A 17,314-nucleotide genomic window follows, 5' to 3' on the forward strand; every position below is an offset into this window, starting at 1 on the left:
ATAAAAAATGTCCCAAATGAAAGAACAAGAGAAAATTACACACACACACACACACACACAAAACAGACAAACAAACAAAATCAGCCCTAAACTAAGTGGAGACAAACAATCTACCAGATACACAGTTCAAAACACTGGTTCTAAGGATGCTTAAGGAACTTAGTGAGAACATCAACGAAAAGATGTTGAGGATGAAAAAGGACATAAAACCATAAACAAAGAATCAATCAAGAATGAGGAATACAATAAATGAAATGAAGAATACACCAGAAGGAATTAACAGTAGAATAGATGAAGCAGAGGATCGAATCCACAATTTAGAAGACAAGGTGGAAAAAAACAGCCAATCAGGATAGCAAAAACAAAAACATAATCGAAAGAAATGAGGATAGTTTTAGGGACCTCTGGAACATCACCGAGTATAATAACATTCTCATCATAGGGGTACCAGAAGAAAAAGAGAGAAAACAAAGGATTGAGAAGGTATTTGAGGAAATAATGATGGAAGACTTCCATAACCTGGTGAAGGAAATACACATACAAGTCCCCAAAGAGTCCCAAACAAAATTAATCCCAAGAGGTCCATATCAAGAACATCATAATTAAAATGCCAGTGGTTAAAGACAAAAAATGAATCTTAAAAGCAGCAAGAGAAAAGCAGTTAGTTACCTAGAAGGGAGATCCCCTAAGAATATAACTTGATTTCTCAACATAAACTTTACAGAAGGGATTGGGAGAAAATGTTCTAAGTGACAGAAAGCAAAGACCTACATATGCCAACAGTTTCAAAAATCTGAAAAAATGAATGCATTTCTAGAAGCATACAATCTTTGAAGACTGAATCAAGAAGAAAAAGAAAATCTGAACAGTCTGATCACTACTAACAAAATCAAATCTGTAATCAAAAAATTATCCACAAATAAAAGTCTTGGACCAGATAGGTTCACAGGTGAATTTTACCAAACATTCAAAACAAGATTAACACCTATCCTTCTCAAGTTATTCCAAAATATTCAAGAAGGTGGAAGGATCCCAAGTTTGTTTTACAAGTCCACTATTAGCCTGATTCCAAAACCAGACAAAGACATTACAAGAAAAGAAAACTACAGGCTGATATTTCTGATGAACATAAATGTAAAAATCCTCAACAAAATATTAGCAAACCGAATTCAGCAATACATTAAAAAGATCATACACCATGATCAAGTGGGATTTATTCCTCAAATGCAAGGTTGGTTCAGTATTAGCAAATCATTTAATGTGATATATTACCTAAAAAAAAAAAAAGATACAAATCACATGATCATATCAATAGATGCAGAAAAACATTTGACAAAACTCAGTACCCATTTATAATAAAAGTTCTCAGCAAAGTGGGAATAGACAGAATATACTTGAACATAATAAAGGTCTTATATGACAAACCAACAGCTAACATCATACTCAACAGAGAAAAGCTAAGAACATTCTCATTCAGGTCAGAAACAGTAAAAGGATGCCCACTTCACCACTTTTACTCAACATAGTATTGGAAGTCCTTGCTACAGCAATCATACATGAGAAAAAATAAAAGGCATTAAAATTAGAAAAAAAGAAGTAGAACTGACATTATTTGCAGATCACATGATAATATATAGAGAGAATCCTTAAAATTCCATTAAAAGTTATTAGAATTTATAAAAGAATTTACTAAAGTAACAAGATTCAAAAGTAATATCCAAATAGCAGTTGAATTTCTATACACCATAATGAATTATCAGAAAGAAAAATTAAGAAAACAATCCAATTTACAATTGCATCAAAAAATAAATACCTAAGAATAAATTTACCAGCGGTAAAGGACTTACACTCAGAAAATTATAAGACATTGAAGAATAATATTGAAGAAGATACAAATAAATGGAAGTATATATTATGCTCATGGATAAGAAGAATTAACATTGTTAAAATGTCCATACTACCTAAAGCAAACTACACATTCAATGCAATCCTTATCAAAATGCCAACAGCACTCTTCAGAGAACTCAAACAAATAATCCTAAAATTTATATGAAACCACAAAAGACTCTGAATAGACAAAGCAATCTTGAGAAAGAAGAACAAAGTTGGAGGTATCTCAATACCTGATATCAAAATTTACTACAAGGTTATAGTAATCAAAACAGCATTGTACTGGTAAAAACAAACAAAAACAGACATAGTTCAATGGAAGAGAAGGGAGAGCCCACAAATAAACCCATGCCTATACCCCAAAAATATGCAACGGGGTAAAGACAGTCTTTTCAATAAATAGTGCTGGGAAAACTGGATAGATACATGTAAAAAAATGAAACTAGACCATTTTTCACACCATATACATGAATAAGTTCAAAATGAATTCAAAGACTTTAAATATAAGACCCAGACCATAAAATTCCTAGAAGAAAACATAGGCAGTAAACTCTCAGACATTGCTCTTAGTAGTAATATTTATTTTCTTTTCTGTTATGTCACCTTGAGCAAGGGAAACAAAAGAAAAAAATAAACTAATGAGACTACATCAAACTAAAAATTTTTTGCACAGCAAAGGAAACCATTAACAAAATGGAGGCGTCAGATGGGCCTGTCCTCCCACTGGGGCCTCCCTTTCTCCACAGTCTTGGTTGGGCTATGCGGGCTGGCTGGACTGTGAGTGATTTCTGATGCAGATTCTCAAGATGAGAGAGGCTGGAGCTGGGGGTGGAAAGCCAACGCCACAAAGGTACTCAACTCCCAAATCCAGGACAAAGAAGGCAGACAGTCAGTGGCGAATATTTTAAAGCCAGGCTTGCCTGCCAGATGGCAAGGGGGTAAAGGGAGTACTCTCCCTAGCTCTCTGTTCTCTAGGGCAGCCAGATAAATGAAAAGTCTCCAGGGAGGTATAAAGGATGTTTAGATGGCCCTTATATTCCAGATTTGGAACTTCAAAAAGACATTTAAATCAAATGGTATTGAGAGGGATTGGGTTATGAAACATAGTGGTCCAAATGGCACTAGTAGTGATGAGACAGTACAACTTTGTGGACTGCCACTTGGTTGCAGCAAAGAGGAAATAGTTAAGTTCTTTCAAGGTATATTGAGATCCTCAGAAGTAGCAGGAGTGAAATCAAAGGATTTTATCATCCACCAAGAAGATTGCTGGACCAGCAAGTGGCACCATGTGCTAGACCAATAGAAAGAAAAAGGGGTTATTATGGAGGTGGGCATAGAAGTTATGGACATTTTGATGACTCTGGGGGCCACAATAATCATGGTTATGGAAATGACGGCTTTGATGACAGAGTGAAAGATGGAAGAGGTATGGGAGAACATGGCTATAGTGGAGCTGCTGATGCAAATTCAGGTTTTCATGGTGGTCATTTTGTACACATGAGAGGATTGTCTTTTTATGCAACTGAAAATGACATTGCTAATTTTATCTCACCTTAGTGAAATCCAATACGAGTGCATTTTGATATTGGAGTTGATGGCAGAGGGTCAGGAGAAGCAGATATAGAGTTTGTGACACATGAAGATGCAGTAGTTGCCATGTCTAAAGATAAGAATAACATGCAACACTGATACATTGAACTCTTCTTCAATTCTACTCCCAGAGGCAGCTCTGGAATGGGAAGCTCTGGAATGGGAGGCTATCGCAGAGATTGAATGGATCAGCTGGAATAAGGTTATGGATCTGTTGGAATAATGGGAAGGGGGAACAATTACAGTGGAGGCTATGGTACTCCTGATGGCTTGGGGGGTTATGGCCATGGTGGTGGAGGCAGTGGAGGTTACTATGGGGCAAGGTGGCATGAGTGGAGGTGGATGGCATGGGATGTATTAAAGCATAACCACCAACATAAGATTCTGACAATAACATCTGGTTTACTAGATTTTCTTACAGAATTAATTTCTTTTTTATTTTAAGAACTTTCTAATAACTGAAGGAATGTGTTTCAAAATATTATTTGGCAAAGCAACAGATTATAATGGGAAAATCTGTTTGCTGTAGGTTTTATTTGTTGCATATTTTGACTTAAAATTAATTTTTATGTTCAAAAAATGGAAAGACATAAATATGTGTATACATTGAATATATAATATATAATATATTATATATGTAATATTATTCAGCCAATAAAAGGAAGGGAATTCTGTCATTTGTGACAACATGAATGAATCTCAAGGGCATTACGCTAAGTGAAATATATATCAGACAGTGAAAAACAAAATCTGTATGATCTTACTCATATGTGGAACCTAAAATATTTTTTTAAAAAATGAAATTATAGAAACAGAGTAGATTGGTGGTTGCCAGGGGCTAAGTGGAAGGGAGAAAATGGATGAAAGTGGTCAAAGAGTACAAACATCCAGTTATAAGATGAATAACCTCTAGGTATCTAATGTACAGCATAATAACTATAGGTAACAATACTGTATTCATACTTGAAAATTGCTAATAAATTACACCTTAAAAGTTCTAACCACACACATTTAAAAAAGTAATAGTGGGAGGTGATGGATGTGTTAATTTACATTATTGTGATTGTCATTTGCAATATATACCTACTTCATATGCACATATGATTTAAACTTATACAATGTTACATCAATTATATCTCAATAAAACTGAAAAAAATATATACACCATTAGCTATTTGAAGTCATTTAAAACTCAATTTCATTTAGTGTGCTATATATAATGCAAGTTTTTAAAAATTATAGATATTTAAAGAGGGAGAAAGCATTTTGCCAGAAATATTGTGAGCTTAAGAATGCAGCAGAAAACGTGAGCATAATCATTTTAAAATACATGATTTTATTTGATGAAAACATAAATTTTAGTTGTGTAAAGCAATATAGTTTTGGTATGCAAAATTCAATATAAATGTATGAATCTATTTTTATACAGTTTAGCACCTGTAAATATTAACATATCAAAACATATCAGAAGCAAGTATTATCCAAGACATGAAAAGGAAAAAAGTCAGTAAAAACACATATTTAAACATAAATCACAATCAACTTTTTAAATTTAAGGTATATACTTGAGGTCAATGCAGCAAAGTTTCTTTATATTTAGATTAACTGTCAATTTTTAAAAATAAGTTATCCTCTCTTTCATAGAACATACTATTTAATGAAAATGTAGATCATAATGACAAACCAATGTAACTCAACTGAGTTTTTTCTTTCAACAGGTAGACAAAATTATTCAAGAAAAACCCTTCCTGGTACATTGTAATTAAAATTCTGGATAAAACACACAAATTAAGTTGGCTTCAAAGTAAGTGGATACCCTGAAAAACAGAAATAAGAAAAATGTGGAAGTTAACAGACACGTACAATCTTAAAATTAAAATATCAAGGAATAAATTAACAAGGGTGGTAAAAGAACCATACTGGAAAAATTATAAGACATTGAAAAAATAAGTTGAAAAAGATTCAAATAATAGAAGCATAAACTGTGCTTATGAATAGGTCAAATTGACATCATTAGAATGTCCCTACTAAAAAAAAATAAAATGAAAAATGCCCATACTACCTAAAGCAATCTATAAATTCAATGCAATGCCTATCAAAAGCCAATGGTATTTTTTGCAGACCTAGAGCAAATATCCTAAAATTGATATAATACCACAAAGACATTGAATAGCATAAGCAATCTTGATTAAGAAGAACAAAGTTGGAGGTATAATGCTACCTGATACCAAACTATGCTACAAGGCTATAGTAATCAAAACAGCTTGATACTGGCATAAAAACAAACACATAGCTCAAAGGAACAGAATAGAGAATCCAGATAAACCCACATCTATGAGGTCATTTATTCTAAGACAAAGGAGACAAGAATATACATTGGGATAAAGGCAGTCTAGTCAATAAATGGTGTTGGGAAAACTAGACAGATACATGCAAAAAATATATATAGAAAAACAATCATATAGAAAATACCACATAGAAAAATACCATATAGAAAAACAATCACAATGGATTTAAAACCATAAAAGGCCTAAAAACCATTAAATCCCTAGAAGAAAACATAGACAGTAAACTCTCTGACATCACACTTAACAATTATTTTTTTTGGTAAGTATCCTTGGGTAAAGGAAACAAAAAGAAAAAAAATGGGATTATGTCAAAATAAAAAACCATTTTTGCACAGCAAAGGAAACCATCATCAAAACGAAAAGAAAACCTACTGAATGGGAGAAGATATTTGCCAAAGATACATCTGATAAGGGATTACTATCCAAAATACATAGAAAACTCATACAACTAAACACCAAAAAACAAATATTCCAATTAAAAAAGTGGACAGATGACCGGAACAGACATTTCTCCAAAGAGGACTTACAGATAGTCAATAAACATATGAAAAGATGCTCAAGTTCACTAATTATCAAAAAAAGCAAATAAAAACCACAATGAGATATCACCTCACAACTGTCAGAATGGCTATCATCAATAAATCAACAAACAGTAAGTGTTGGCAAAGATGTGCACTATTGGTGGGATTGCAAACTGGTGAAGCCACTATAGAAAACATTATTGAGGTTCCTCAAAAAATTAAAAACATAATTACCATATGACCCAGCAATTCCACTTGTGGGCATTTCTCTGAAAAAAGGCAGACACTAATTTGAAAAGATATATGCATCTCTATATTCACTGCAGCATTATTTACAATAGCCAAGATATGGAAGCAACCTAAGTGTGCCCATCAACTGATAATTTGATTTAAAAAAAAGTGAGATTATCTGTGTGTGTATATTTATATATGAATATTACTCAGCTATAAAAAATGATGAAGCCTTACCATTTGCAACAATTTGGGTGAACCTAGAGGGTATTATGCTAAGTGAAATAAGTCAGACAGAGAAAGACAAACACCATATGATTTCACTTATATGTGGAATCTTAAAAAAGGAAATGAACATACAAAACAGAAACAACCTCATAGATATAGAGAACAAAATTATGTTTTATAGATGGGAGGGGAGTTGGGGAGTTTGGTGAAAGAGATGAATGACTAAGAAGTACAAATAGGCTGGTACTGAGTAGTCATAGGGATGTAAATGACAGCACAGGGAATGTAGTCAATAATATTGTAATAACTACGTATAGTCAAGTGGGTCATAAACTTACCGTGGGAATCACCTTATAAGTTATATAGATGTCTAACCACTATGTTGTAACACCTCAAATTACTATAATATTGAATTTTAACTGTAATTGAAAGTAAAAAATAAAAATAAGAAGTCATTTGTGAAGAAATATTACATGAACATAATAATAAATATAAAGTAATCTGCAGAAACTGACAATATTGGAAGTTATACAGAATCATAATTGTAAATACCACCACATTTTAATCAGCAACTATGAAACACAAAATGATCAGATATAATATGCTTAAATAATTGAAAGGTCAATTGGAAAAGAAATTGTAAGAATAAAAATTATCAAAATGTACATGATAGATTTGAAAAAGGCTAAAACAAATCTTATGAAAATTCTTTTATAGTCAAAGCACAGAAACAATTTTTATTATAGTGTTTCTGACTCGGATATATATATATATATATGTTAGGTTAGTTTCAGGTGTACATAACAATGTAAAAGTTAGATATTTATGGGGTGGCCAGTTAGCTTAGTTGGTTAGAGCATGTTGCTCTAAATAACAAGGTTGCAGGTTCAATCCCCACATACGCCACTCTGAGCTGTGCCCTCGTCAACTATACTGAAACAACTACTTGACTTGGAGCTGATGGGTTCTGGAAAAACACACTTAAAATAAATAAAATTTTTTTAATGTTAGATATTTATAACCCTCACAAAGTTATAACCCTCCCAATCTACTACCCCTCTAACATTGCATACAGCTGTTACAATACCATTGACTATATTTCCTATGCTGTACTTTCCATCCTGTGAAAATATATATATATTTGACATTCAATAAACAATCTTATGAAAATGAAATACATAATAAATTATATATTAATAAAAATTTAAACAGTAGAATCAGGGATTTAGGTAGTTTCTAGTAAATATTCAGGAATTATAATTTAAGAATAAAACAGATTTTTAAGTTATGAAATTTAAAGCACTAAGATACATCTAGTCTGAGTCTGGAAGGCAAGACTACAGAGACTGGCAAAAAACAATATCTGAAAGGATAATAACTGGGACTTTTCTAGAGTCAATGTCCCCAATTTCAAGAAGATGATCAGTTTCAAGAAGATCATCATATCTCAAGAAACATAACAGGGGAGAGATACTATTTAAAGAGGTAATTGTTAATAATTTTCCAAAATTGTTGAAATCATCTTCCCTCAGATTCAGGAAAACTAAAGTAATAGAAATAAGTAAAATGTCATAAAGTACCATAAAGAAACTTTATAATAGTAAAAACAAAAAGAAATTTTAATTCAGTCATAGGCAATAAATAAGTTGACAACATTGTAACCTTTTTCCCCATGGAAAGTATGAAAACCGTAAAAGGGGAATTAAACCATAGAAGAACAGAAAGAAAATAGCTGTCAAATCTGAATTTCCAGACACATTATTTTTTTTAAAAAAAAGGACAAGAACAAGCAACATTTTTATATGAGCAAAAATTAAGACAATGTGTTGGCAAATGACCTTCATTAAAATATATCCTAAAAGTGCTTTGTTCTGCTTTTGCCTAGGAGGTAAAAACATCTACACACACACATACACACACACAAACACATACAGACACATAGAGACATACACATGCTCAAGATAAACAAAAACAGGGAATATGGTAACATTTAGACTCAAAAGAAACTATAAACATGGCACAGTGCAATACTGAATGTGACAATCTTGTTCCCTCCAAAGACCCTTCCTAACTATCATGACTGTTCAATCAAATAAGTGACCCCTCTTCAAATGTTGAAATTCTTATACATCTTGGCTTCTAGAATTGAAGTCCTTTCTAGCACTGCACAGAACAAAGATTTGCCTCATAGATGCTTAGTGATTGATTGATGATTTTTGATCATCTGGGACATTATAGAATAATATATTATCTTAATGACATCATGAGTTTTGTGACATTGTACTCTAGCACTTATAATTTTTGCACTGTCTTTATTACAATATAAAACAAAACCACAGGGTTTTCTGTTACATGTGAAAATCTTCAGACATCAACTAGACTTAGATAGGTTGACACAAACTGAACCAAAATACTGAGCTATTTGAGTGTACTTATCACGAAGGATCAATGTGAGTCTTTCTGCAAACTCTCTAATCTCCTTTAAACTTCAGTGATTCACTCTTGGCTCTGAGCTTTGAAATTTTGACAGGTATCTTGGAAATGTGCACAGTGGACACATGAAAGACAATTATTTGTTTCTTCAAATAGCACCATTGTGGAGTGCATTAAGATAATTTCTGAATCCTATAAATGGAGAGAGCTCTTTCTTTGCTTTGCTGAACTCTGCAAGAGCAGGCTATATCATGACACATCTAATGAATCTGTTTTTATTTTTTATGTTTCATTAATGGACTTTTAAGAAAATAATTTGGAGTCATTTTAGTATATATTTCAAAATTTTATATTTGAAGTCAATTGTTGGCAGACATGATATGTGCATTCTATTTTCTAGGTCAGTGAACTCTCATATTATTGTAGTCCTTTGGGGTTGAGGCGGGGCATTCAACAATATATATTAAAGCCTAAATTGTTTACATAGTTTGATTACATACATTCATATTTCGAATGTAAGAAAATAACAAATATTGATAGACATTATGCATATGAATGTCCATAGCAATGTTATAGTAAAAAATAAAATCAAATTACATATCCAAATATAAATTATTAGTAAAGTAAATTGTGGTATGTACATTCAGTATATAATAATATTTTGCTGCTATCTAACAGTCTTATTAAAAAGGTTGTGATAACATAATTTTCCCAGACTATTTATCTCCTATGGACTGAATTGTGTCCACCCAGAATTCATATGCTGAATCTTTAACCACAATGTGACTATATTTGAATATAGGGACTTTAAGAGATAATTAAGATTAAATTGAATCATAAGACTGGGGTCCTTATCCAGTAGGATTAGTGTTCTTATAAGAAGAGATACCAGAGACCTAACTTTCTGTCACATCATTGAGGAAAAGCATGTGAGGATATAACAAGAAGGTGGCTATGACATAAACCCTTGCTTATACGGTAAATTCATCTATGAAAAAGGAGGCAAAACTATACAATAGAGAAATGACAGTCTCTTCAACAAGTGATGCTAGGAAACCTGGACAGATATATACAGAGATGTTAATGTATTGTTTGTTATCCATGATTACGGCACACTGTAAAACACACCTTCTCTCAACCGTAGCTCACACTTGAATGGCTGCACCCAACCAGTTGAAACTTGTCACACACTGTTACTAAGGTTCAACACACCACTTCCTGTACTGAAGATCCCTGCCTTTCCACTGGATGGCGTTCAGCAGCAGCATTCACCATATTTTGTGATCACACCACATAGGTAGTAAACTATTTCACGCAAGTGTTAGTAATATCTTTTTGGATGTGTCTCTCAAGCAACAAAAACAAAAGTAAAAGTAATCAAATGAGACTACATCAAACTATTAATAAAAAGTTTATGCACAGCCAAGGAACCAACAACAAAACAAAACAACAACCTACTGAACAGGAGATGATATTCACAAATGATATATTTGGTAAGAGATTTGTATCCAAAATATATAAGGAACTCACACCATTCAATGACAGAGAAATAAATAATATGATCAATAAATAAGCAGAGAATATGAAGAGACATTTTTCCAAAGATGACATACAGATGGCCAATGGACAAGAAAAGGTGCTCAACATCACTAAACACCAGAGAAATCCAAATCAAAACCACAATGAGATACTACCTCACATCTGTCAGAATGGCTATCATCAAAAAGTCAACAAATAACAAGTGTTGGTGAGGATGTGGAGAAAAGGTAACCTTCTTGCACTGTTGATGGGACCGTAAATTAGTGCAGCCGCTATGGAAAACAGTATGGAGGTTCCTCAGAAAACTAAAAATAGAACTTCCATAAGACTCAGCAATCCCACTCTGGGTATTTATCTGAAGAAAATGAAAACATGAATTCAAAAAGGAAACATATGTCTTTATGTTCACTGCAGCATTATTTACAATAGCCAGGATATGGAAGAAACCTAAGGTGTCCATCAATAGATAAATGGATCAAAAAGATGTGGCACATATATACAATGGAGTATTACTGAGCAATAAAAAATAATGAAATGCTGCTATTTGCAACAACATAGATCAACTTAGCGGGTATTATGTTAAGTGAAATTAATCATACAAAGAAAGGCAAATACAGCATGATTTATCTTATATATGGAATCCAAAATACACACAAATAAAGATAACAAAAACAGACTCATGAAAACAGGGAACAGACTGATAGTTGCCAGAGGGGTTGGCAGATGGGTAAAAAAGGTGAAAGCAAATATTATCAATAACATTGAGATAACTTTGTATGGTGACAGATGGTTACAAGATTTAATGTGGTAATAATATCACAAGGTCTATAAATGTTGACTCACTGTGTTGTACAACTGAAACTAATATAATATTGTATACCAATTATACTTCAATTAAGAAAAAAAAAAAAAAACTGTCTGCAAGCCAGGAAGGGGGTTCTTACCAAAACTTAAATCAACTAAATAAATCAACCTTGATCTTGGAAATCTCAGTATCTGGAAGTGTGAGAAACTAAATTTCTGTTGTTTAAGCCACCCAGTCTGTGGTATTTTGTTATGGAAACCTGAACAGACTAATACAACATCAAAAATAGGCTACTAAGTAAGATGTTCATTAGATCTCAATTTTGTCACTTAGAATATGAGTGTAGATCCTTACAGATAGATGAAAATATGCACAATCGTATAGAAAAAATACTAGACATGCACACATCAAAATAACTGCATTTGTACCTAGCACGATTACAAGTATGTTTTATTTTCCACTTTTTTCTGTCACTTCTACATTTTCAGAGTCTATTTTAGTAATTTTATCATAAAAAACAAAATTTTTAAATTAAAAAAGTCAGTATGTATTTTGTGTCAGCCAAACATAGTTTATTATTTTGATTACTCATAAAAATCTGCAATATCCATAACCACATTTATGAATCCCAACTTTTTATCCAAGTAAGTTAGGGTTTTTCTGCTTAAAATAGATGGCTAATTTATTAGCAAAAAAGAAAATCACAAATGGCTACATACAGCACCCACCAGCAAATATCTGCTGCATACCCACTGAGGCAAAGATGGTGTATGAGTTATTCAAGCAATATTTTCCATTAGAATTTTTGTATTTTCATTGGAATCATTCTGACTTATTTCAATTGCTGCTTTCCTGGACAGAAATTTTCAATGCTTTCTTTATTCAATACATATTTTCAGGAAATACATATTTCTTGAAAAAATACATATATTAATTTGTGTGTGTATGTGTGTGTGTTGCCCTGATGCCCTTATTCCTTATTCCTGGAATGTTGAATAAGGTGGTCAAAACAATATTATTTTTAGTTTCTAAAAAACAAGTTATCAGAATCTATAAATTATTTTTCTATCAGATTGGAGAATGGGACCCAGAAAACTGACTATATCCTGGGAGGTAAGGCCTGACTGGCATCTTGACACAATGATATTTTCCCAAGGAGTCAACACAAAACAAGGTCACTGTTTGTCACTAACTCTGATCCAGGCTGCCACAGCACCATCACTCCCGTCTATTACATGATGTATTGCTAAATTTTTATTTATGCCTCAGCATTCATAAATAATTCCAACTTTGTCACTCATTCTAGATGCAGAATCATAGAAAGGAGTACCGTATGTGTAGAGTCTAGGCCATATTAGGATGCTGTGACTCTTGACAAGCTGGGAGGGAACACTTTTGCACTTCTTGGTATCCATAACTTGAGATAACACACTGACTACCATCCATTGCACATGCCTCCAGCAAATAAGAGTGTTTCAATGTTAGGAAGTCAAAAAGGCAGAGGTCAACTGTATCTGATGTAGATACATATAAAAAAAAAATAGAGAAGACCAGTCCATAAATGAAAGGTCCATGCCTCTTTTTATTCTAAATAGAAATTATTACTGTAAACACTCAAATGTCTGTGAGTGAATGAAAAAAATATCTAAGGAGTACAAACCGATGAGCAATTTTTCCTGGGTGAGTTGAGGCAGCCTTCACAAAGGAAGTGATTTTTAAGAAATTAGTTGTATTTTTCCAATAAGAAAAGAGGAAAGAAAATTAGAGAGAAAAGCACACTCTAAGCAAAGTCTGGGTGATATAAAGTAACTAGATGTATTCAGGGAATGGTGAAAAGTCATTCACCTGGGATATAGGATGTACATAAAAGATTTTGAAGGGGAAGAGAGATGCGACACAAAGGGAGAGTTTGGGATCTATTAGAAAGCATGGGGTCTGAAAAGGCTTCTTCAAAGAACAAGTCAAAGAACAGATCTTTATTCTCTAGGAAATGGATAGGTTTTAAAAGCAGATACTTAAAGTGACTTGATTTGTGTTTTATATAATTTCTCTCATATCTCTTGAACAATGATTTTAACTCTATCATTGATAAATTTAATGATCCATTCTCAATCCTCATCTTATCTAACCTATCAACAAAATTTAACATATGTGTCAACACACCTGTAGATGACCCCTCATAGGGCCATGAAGATGATCCATACCTTTGGATACTAATATATTTGTGCAACCCCTTCCCTTTGAAAGCAGTTAGTATCTGTGACTTGCTGCTAGCCAATAAAATGGGCCAAAGGTAATGGGATGTCACTCCCATGATTATGCTGCATTTATAAGACTCCATCTTAAGCACATTGAAGTTAGAGGGTCTCCTTGCAGGCTTGTCGAAGTGAAAGTCCATGTTGGAGAAGGCCATGTGGTAAGAAAGTTTGGGTGACCTCCAAATTATACCCAGCAAAAAACTGAGACTGTCAGTCATATAGCTGCAAGAAAATGAATTCAGCTAACAACTTGAGTGAATTTGGAAGCAGATTTTTCCCCAGTTGAACCTCTGGATAGGAATGCAATCTGGCCAACACCTTGATTCTAGCCTTGTAGGTCCCTGAAACAGACACCTCGGCTAACATGTCCCGTGGACACTGTCCATGGATAATGTCAGATAAGAAATGTATTTTGCACCAAGCCATTAAGATTGTGATCATATATATGCAGCAAAATTAATATAGAAAACTAATATAGAAAAAAAATAATAAGCTAAACATTCTTTTTCTCTTTTGGAAATGCACTTCATCTGACTTTTGGAACATTCCCTTCTCTTGGCTTTATCTTTGCTCACTGGTGATAATTTTTGGTCTTCTGTTTGTTTTGACTCATCATTCCAATCTGGATGTTTTGGAAGGCACTGAGTCTCAGTCTACAGAACTCTTTACTCTGTATTGTCCCTTCCATGGGGACCGCATCCAACCTGAGAGTCTCAAATACAATCCCTGTGTTGATGATGTCTCAAGACAGGAAGCAGATCCTGCCTGAAATGTCTTCTAAAATCTCTTCCCAATAGATCCTCTTACTTTACTCACCTTCACTTTCTCCAGATTACTGTCAGCTATGACATTTTCATTGAGGTCCTCCCTGACCACCCCATGTAAAATAGCCCATTGTCACTCTATGTCTCTCACTCTGCTTTCTTTATTCTCAGTAATACGAATTGCCTTCTAACATACTATTTATATATACGCTTAACTATTAGGTTAGTGCAAAAGTAATTGCAGTTTTTGCAATTATTTTTAACCTTTTAAACCTCAATTACTTTTGCACCAGCCTAATAGTAGTTACTGTCCTCTCCCACCAAAAGATAAACTCCGTATGTACAGAGTCTTTGCTTTGTTTGCTGCCATGTTTCCACACTTACACTAAAGCATGAAACACGGTAATCATAATATAAATATTTGCTGAATGAACAAGGGGGAATTGACTATAGGCAGTGGGAGCATTTGTAATTAGTATAGTGAGATGGGGTGACTCAGAGCTTGTCATTTGCACTATAATGAAAATAAGTGAGCAGATTAAAAATGTTGTCTTACACTATGCTCCACTTTTACTCTCTTATTATACTAATGCGATGGCCTTCAAACTCATCTTTTCACTTTCATTCTCATTCTAATACTCTTCATTATCCACACTGCCTGGGAGGATTTCTAAATACAGCACATTAATACTGTGTAGGAGGTAAGGTTTTTATTTCTTAGAGTATACTGGAGGGTCCTCCCTGGTCAATCTGAAGCAGTTATTTTTCTGTATGTGTTGTATTTCAGATTGTTCTCAACATATCCCTTGCCAAAAATATTGTGGGGTCCCAAATGCTTTGTGCCCCTTTCTTCTTGGTGAAAACCTACTCGCATTCAATAGATGGTTCAAAAGCATCAGTTCTAAAGAAGCTCTTATTCATGTAGGTAGCACTGACCACAACTTCCTCTGTGCCCCAACCTCACACCAGCATGTACTTATGTCAGTCACCATGGGACTTGACTTAATGATTTATAGGTCCATATAATATGAGCTCCTTGAGCACAGGGATAATCCCTGTTCATCTTTGTGCCCCTCACAGCTCAGGCCCAAATAATATTCAACAAATAGCAAATGAATGCTCTACTAAGCAAATGGAAATTTTGATGTGAGGTTTAATGAGAGAAATCGTGAAAAAGGGAAAACAGAGAAAAGAGACAAGGAAAATGAGAGAAGAGACAGTGAGATTAGCTAAAATTGTATAAAGTTTATGAAGTAATCCTAACAGAATATGTATATTATGAAGCAAAAGGAGGTTACAATAACTCCAAAGACTCATAATCTCAGTAGAATAAGTCACGAAAGAGGTACCAAATAGTGATAAAGAAAGTTATGAAACAAATAAAGATTGACAAGAGTGGTGGAATCTATGGTTGAAAAGATTTTTTTTAAATCAAATTATTTAGAAAAACTATTCCTATAACATCTCAAAAATTGTTATTGCACTAAGAGATAATTAGTGATTTTGAGATAGTCCTAATTTTAATAGAATATAAAGAATCTCTTTTCCAAGTGTTCCATATTTCATTTTATATTTTTCTGTTGTCTAAACAGGAGCATTATAAACAAAGCCAAAGAAAATTCTGAAAGACTATGTAAAGTTTAACTGATGAGAAAATGTACAAGGTTTGACAATTAAGTTTGTAAACATATTTCAATGATGTTGATAACCTTTTTTTATACCAGAGGGATTATTCATTCTGAATTTGTACCAACTGGACAAATAGTTAACCAAGTTTACTATTTGGAAGTGCTGAAAAGGCTACATGAAAAAGTTAGATGACCTGAGCTTTTTGTCAACAATTCATGGCTCTTGCATCATGACAATGCACCAGCTCCCATGGCACTGTTTGTGAGGGAGTTTTTAGCCAGTAAACAAATAAATATATTGGAACACCCTCCCTACTCACCTGAGCTGGCCCCCAATGACTTCTTTCTTGAACCTACGATAAAGAAAATATAGAAAGGAAGACATTTTGATGACATTCAGGACATCAAGTGTAATACGATGACCACTCTAATGGCTCTTCCAGAAAAAGCGTTCCAAAATTGCTTTGAAGGGTGGACTAAGAACTGGCATTGGTACAGAGCTTCCCAAGGGGAGTACTTCAAATGTGACTATAGTGATATTCAGCAATGAGGTGTGTAGCACTTTTTCTAGGATGAGTTCACGAACTTAATTGTCAGACCTCATATAGTCACTAATAGACATATAAAAGACAATAAAATAGTTCTTGCTTCCTATTGATCATTTTAATATCTGTTGCCTATTAATGGTAGCTATGAAGAAGTTTCCCTGTTGGTAAATACAAAAATAGAGCTAAGATATCAATTTAAATAATAAGTGTTGACCAAAACAAAAATGAAATTAAAAGAAGATAACAAATCAGTTTTATTATTTTATGTGATCTTTTAAATTTTTGATTCTTCAATTTATGTATTACCACATAATGGAATGCTATTTAAGAACTGTCAGGATTTTGATACAGAATCAAATTCAAATATTAATGCACATGGAATAACATAAAATCAGACTTAATTCAGAAAGCTTTGAGGACAGAATCTTGGTAAGGAGAATTAATATTCATGGATAAGATCCAGTCACTTTTGATACTGTTTCTTGATAGGTTTAGTACTTTGAAAAGGGTTGACTTTTCTCATACTGCAGC

The 17,314-nt window shown here is 33.4% G+C and overlaps 1 protein-coding gene and 1 pseudogene across 10 annotated transcripts in view; one reads left to right on the top strand and one right to left on the bottom strand.

The window, feature by feature from the left end:
- Positions 1-17,314, bottom strand: part of SNTG1 (syntrophin gamma 1) — an 813,791-nt gene that overhangs the window by 586,829 nt on the left and 209,648 nt on the right. The window lies entirely within an intron of this gene.
- On the top strand, positions 2,505-3,841 carry LOC109435025 (heterogeneous nuclear ribonucleoprotein H3; annotated as a pseudogene).

Source organism: Rhinolophus sinicus, linkage group LG14 (assembly GCF_036562045.2).
Source record: "Rhinolophus sinicus isolate RSC01 linkage group LG14, ASM3656204v1, whole genome shotgun sequence".
NCBI lineage: Eukaryota > Metazoa > Chordata > Mammalia > Chiroptera > Rhinolophidae > Rhinolophus > Rhinolophus sinicus.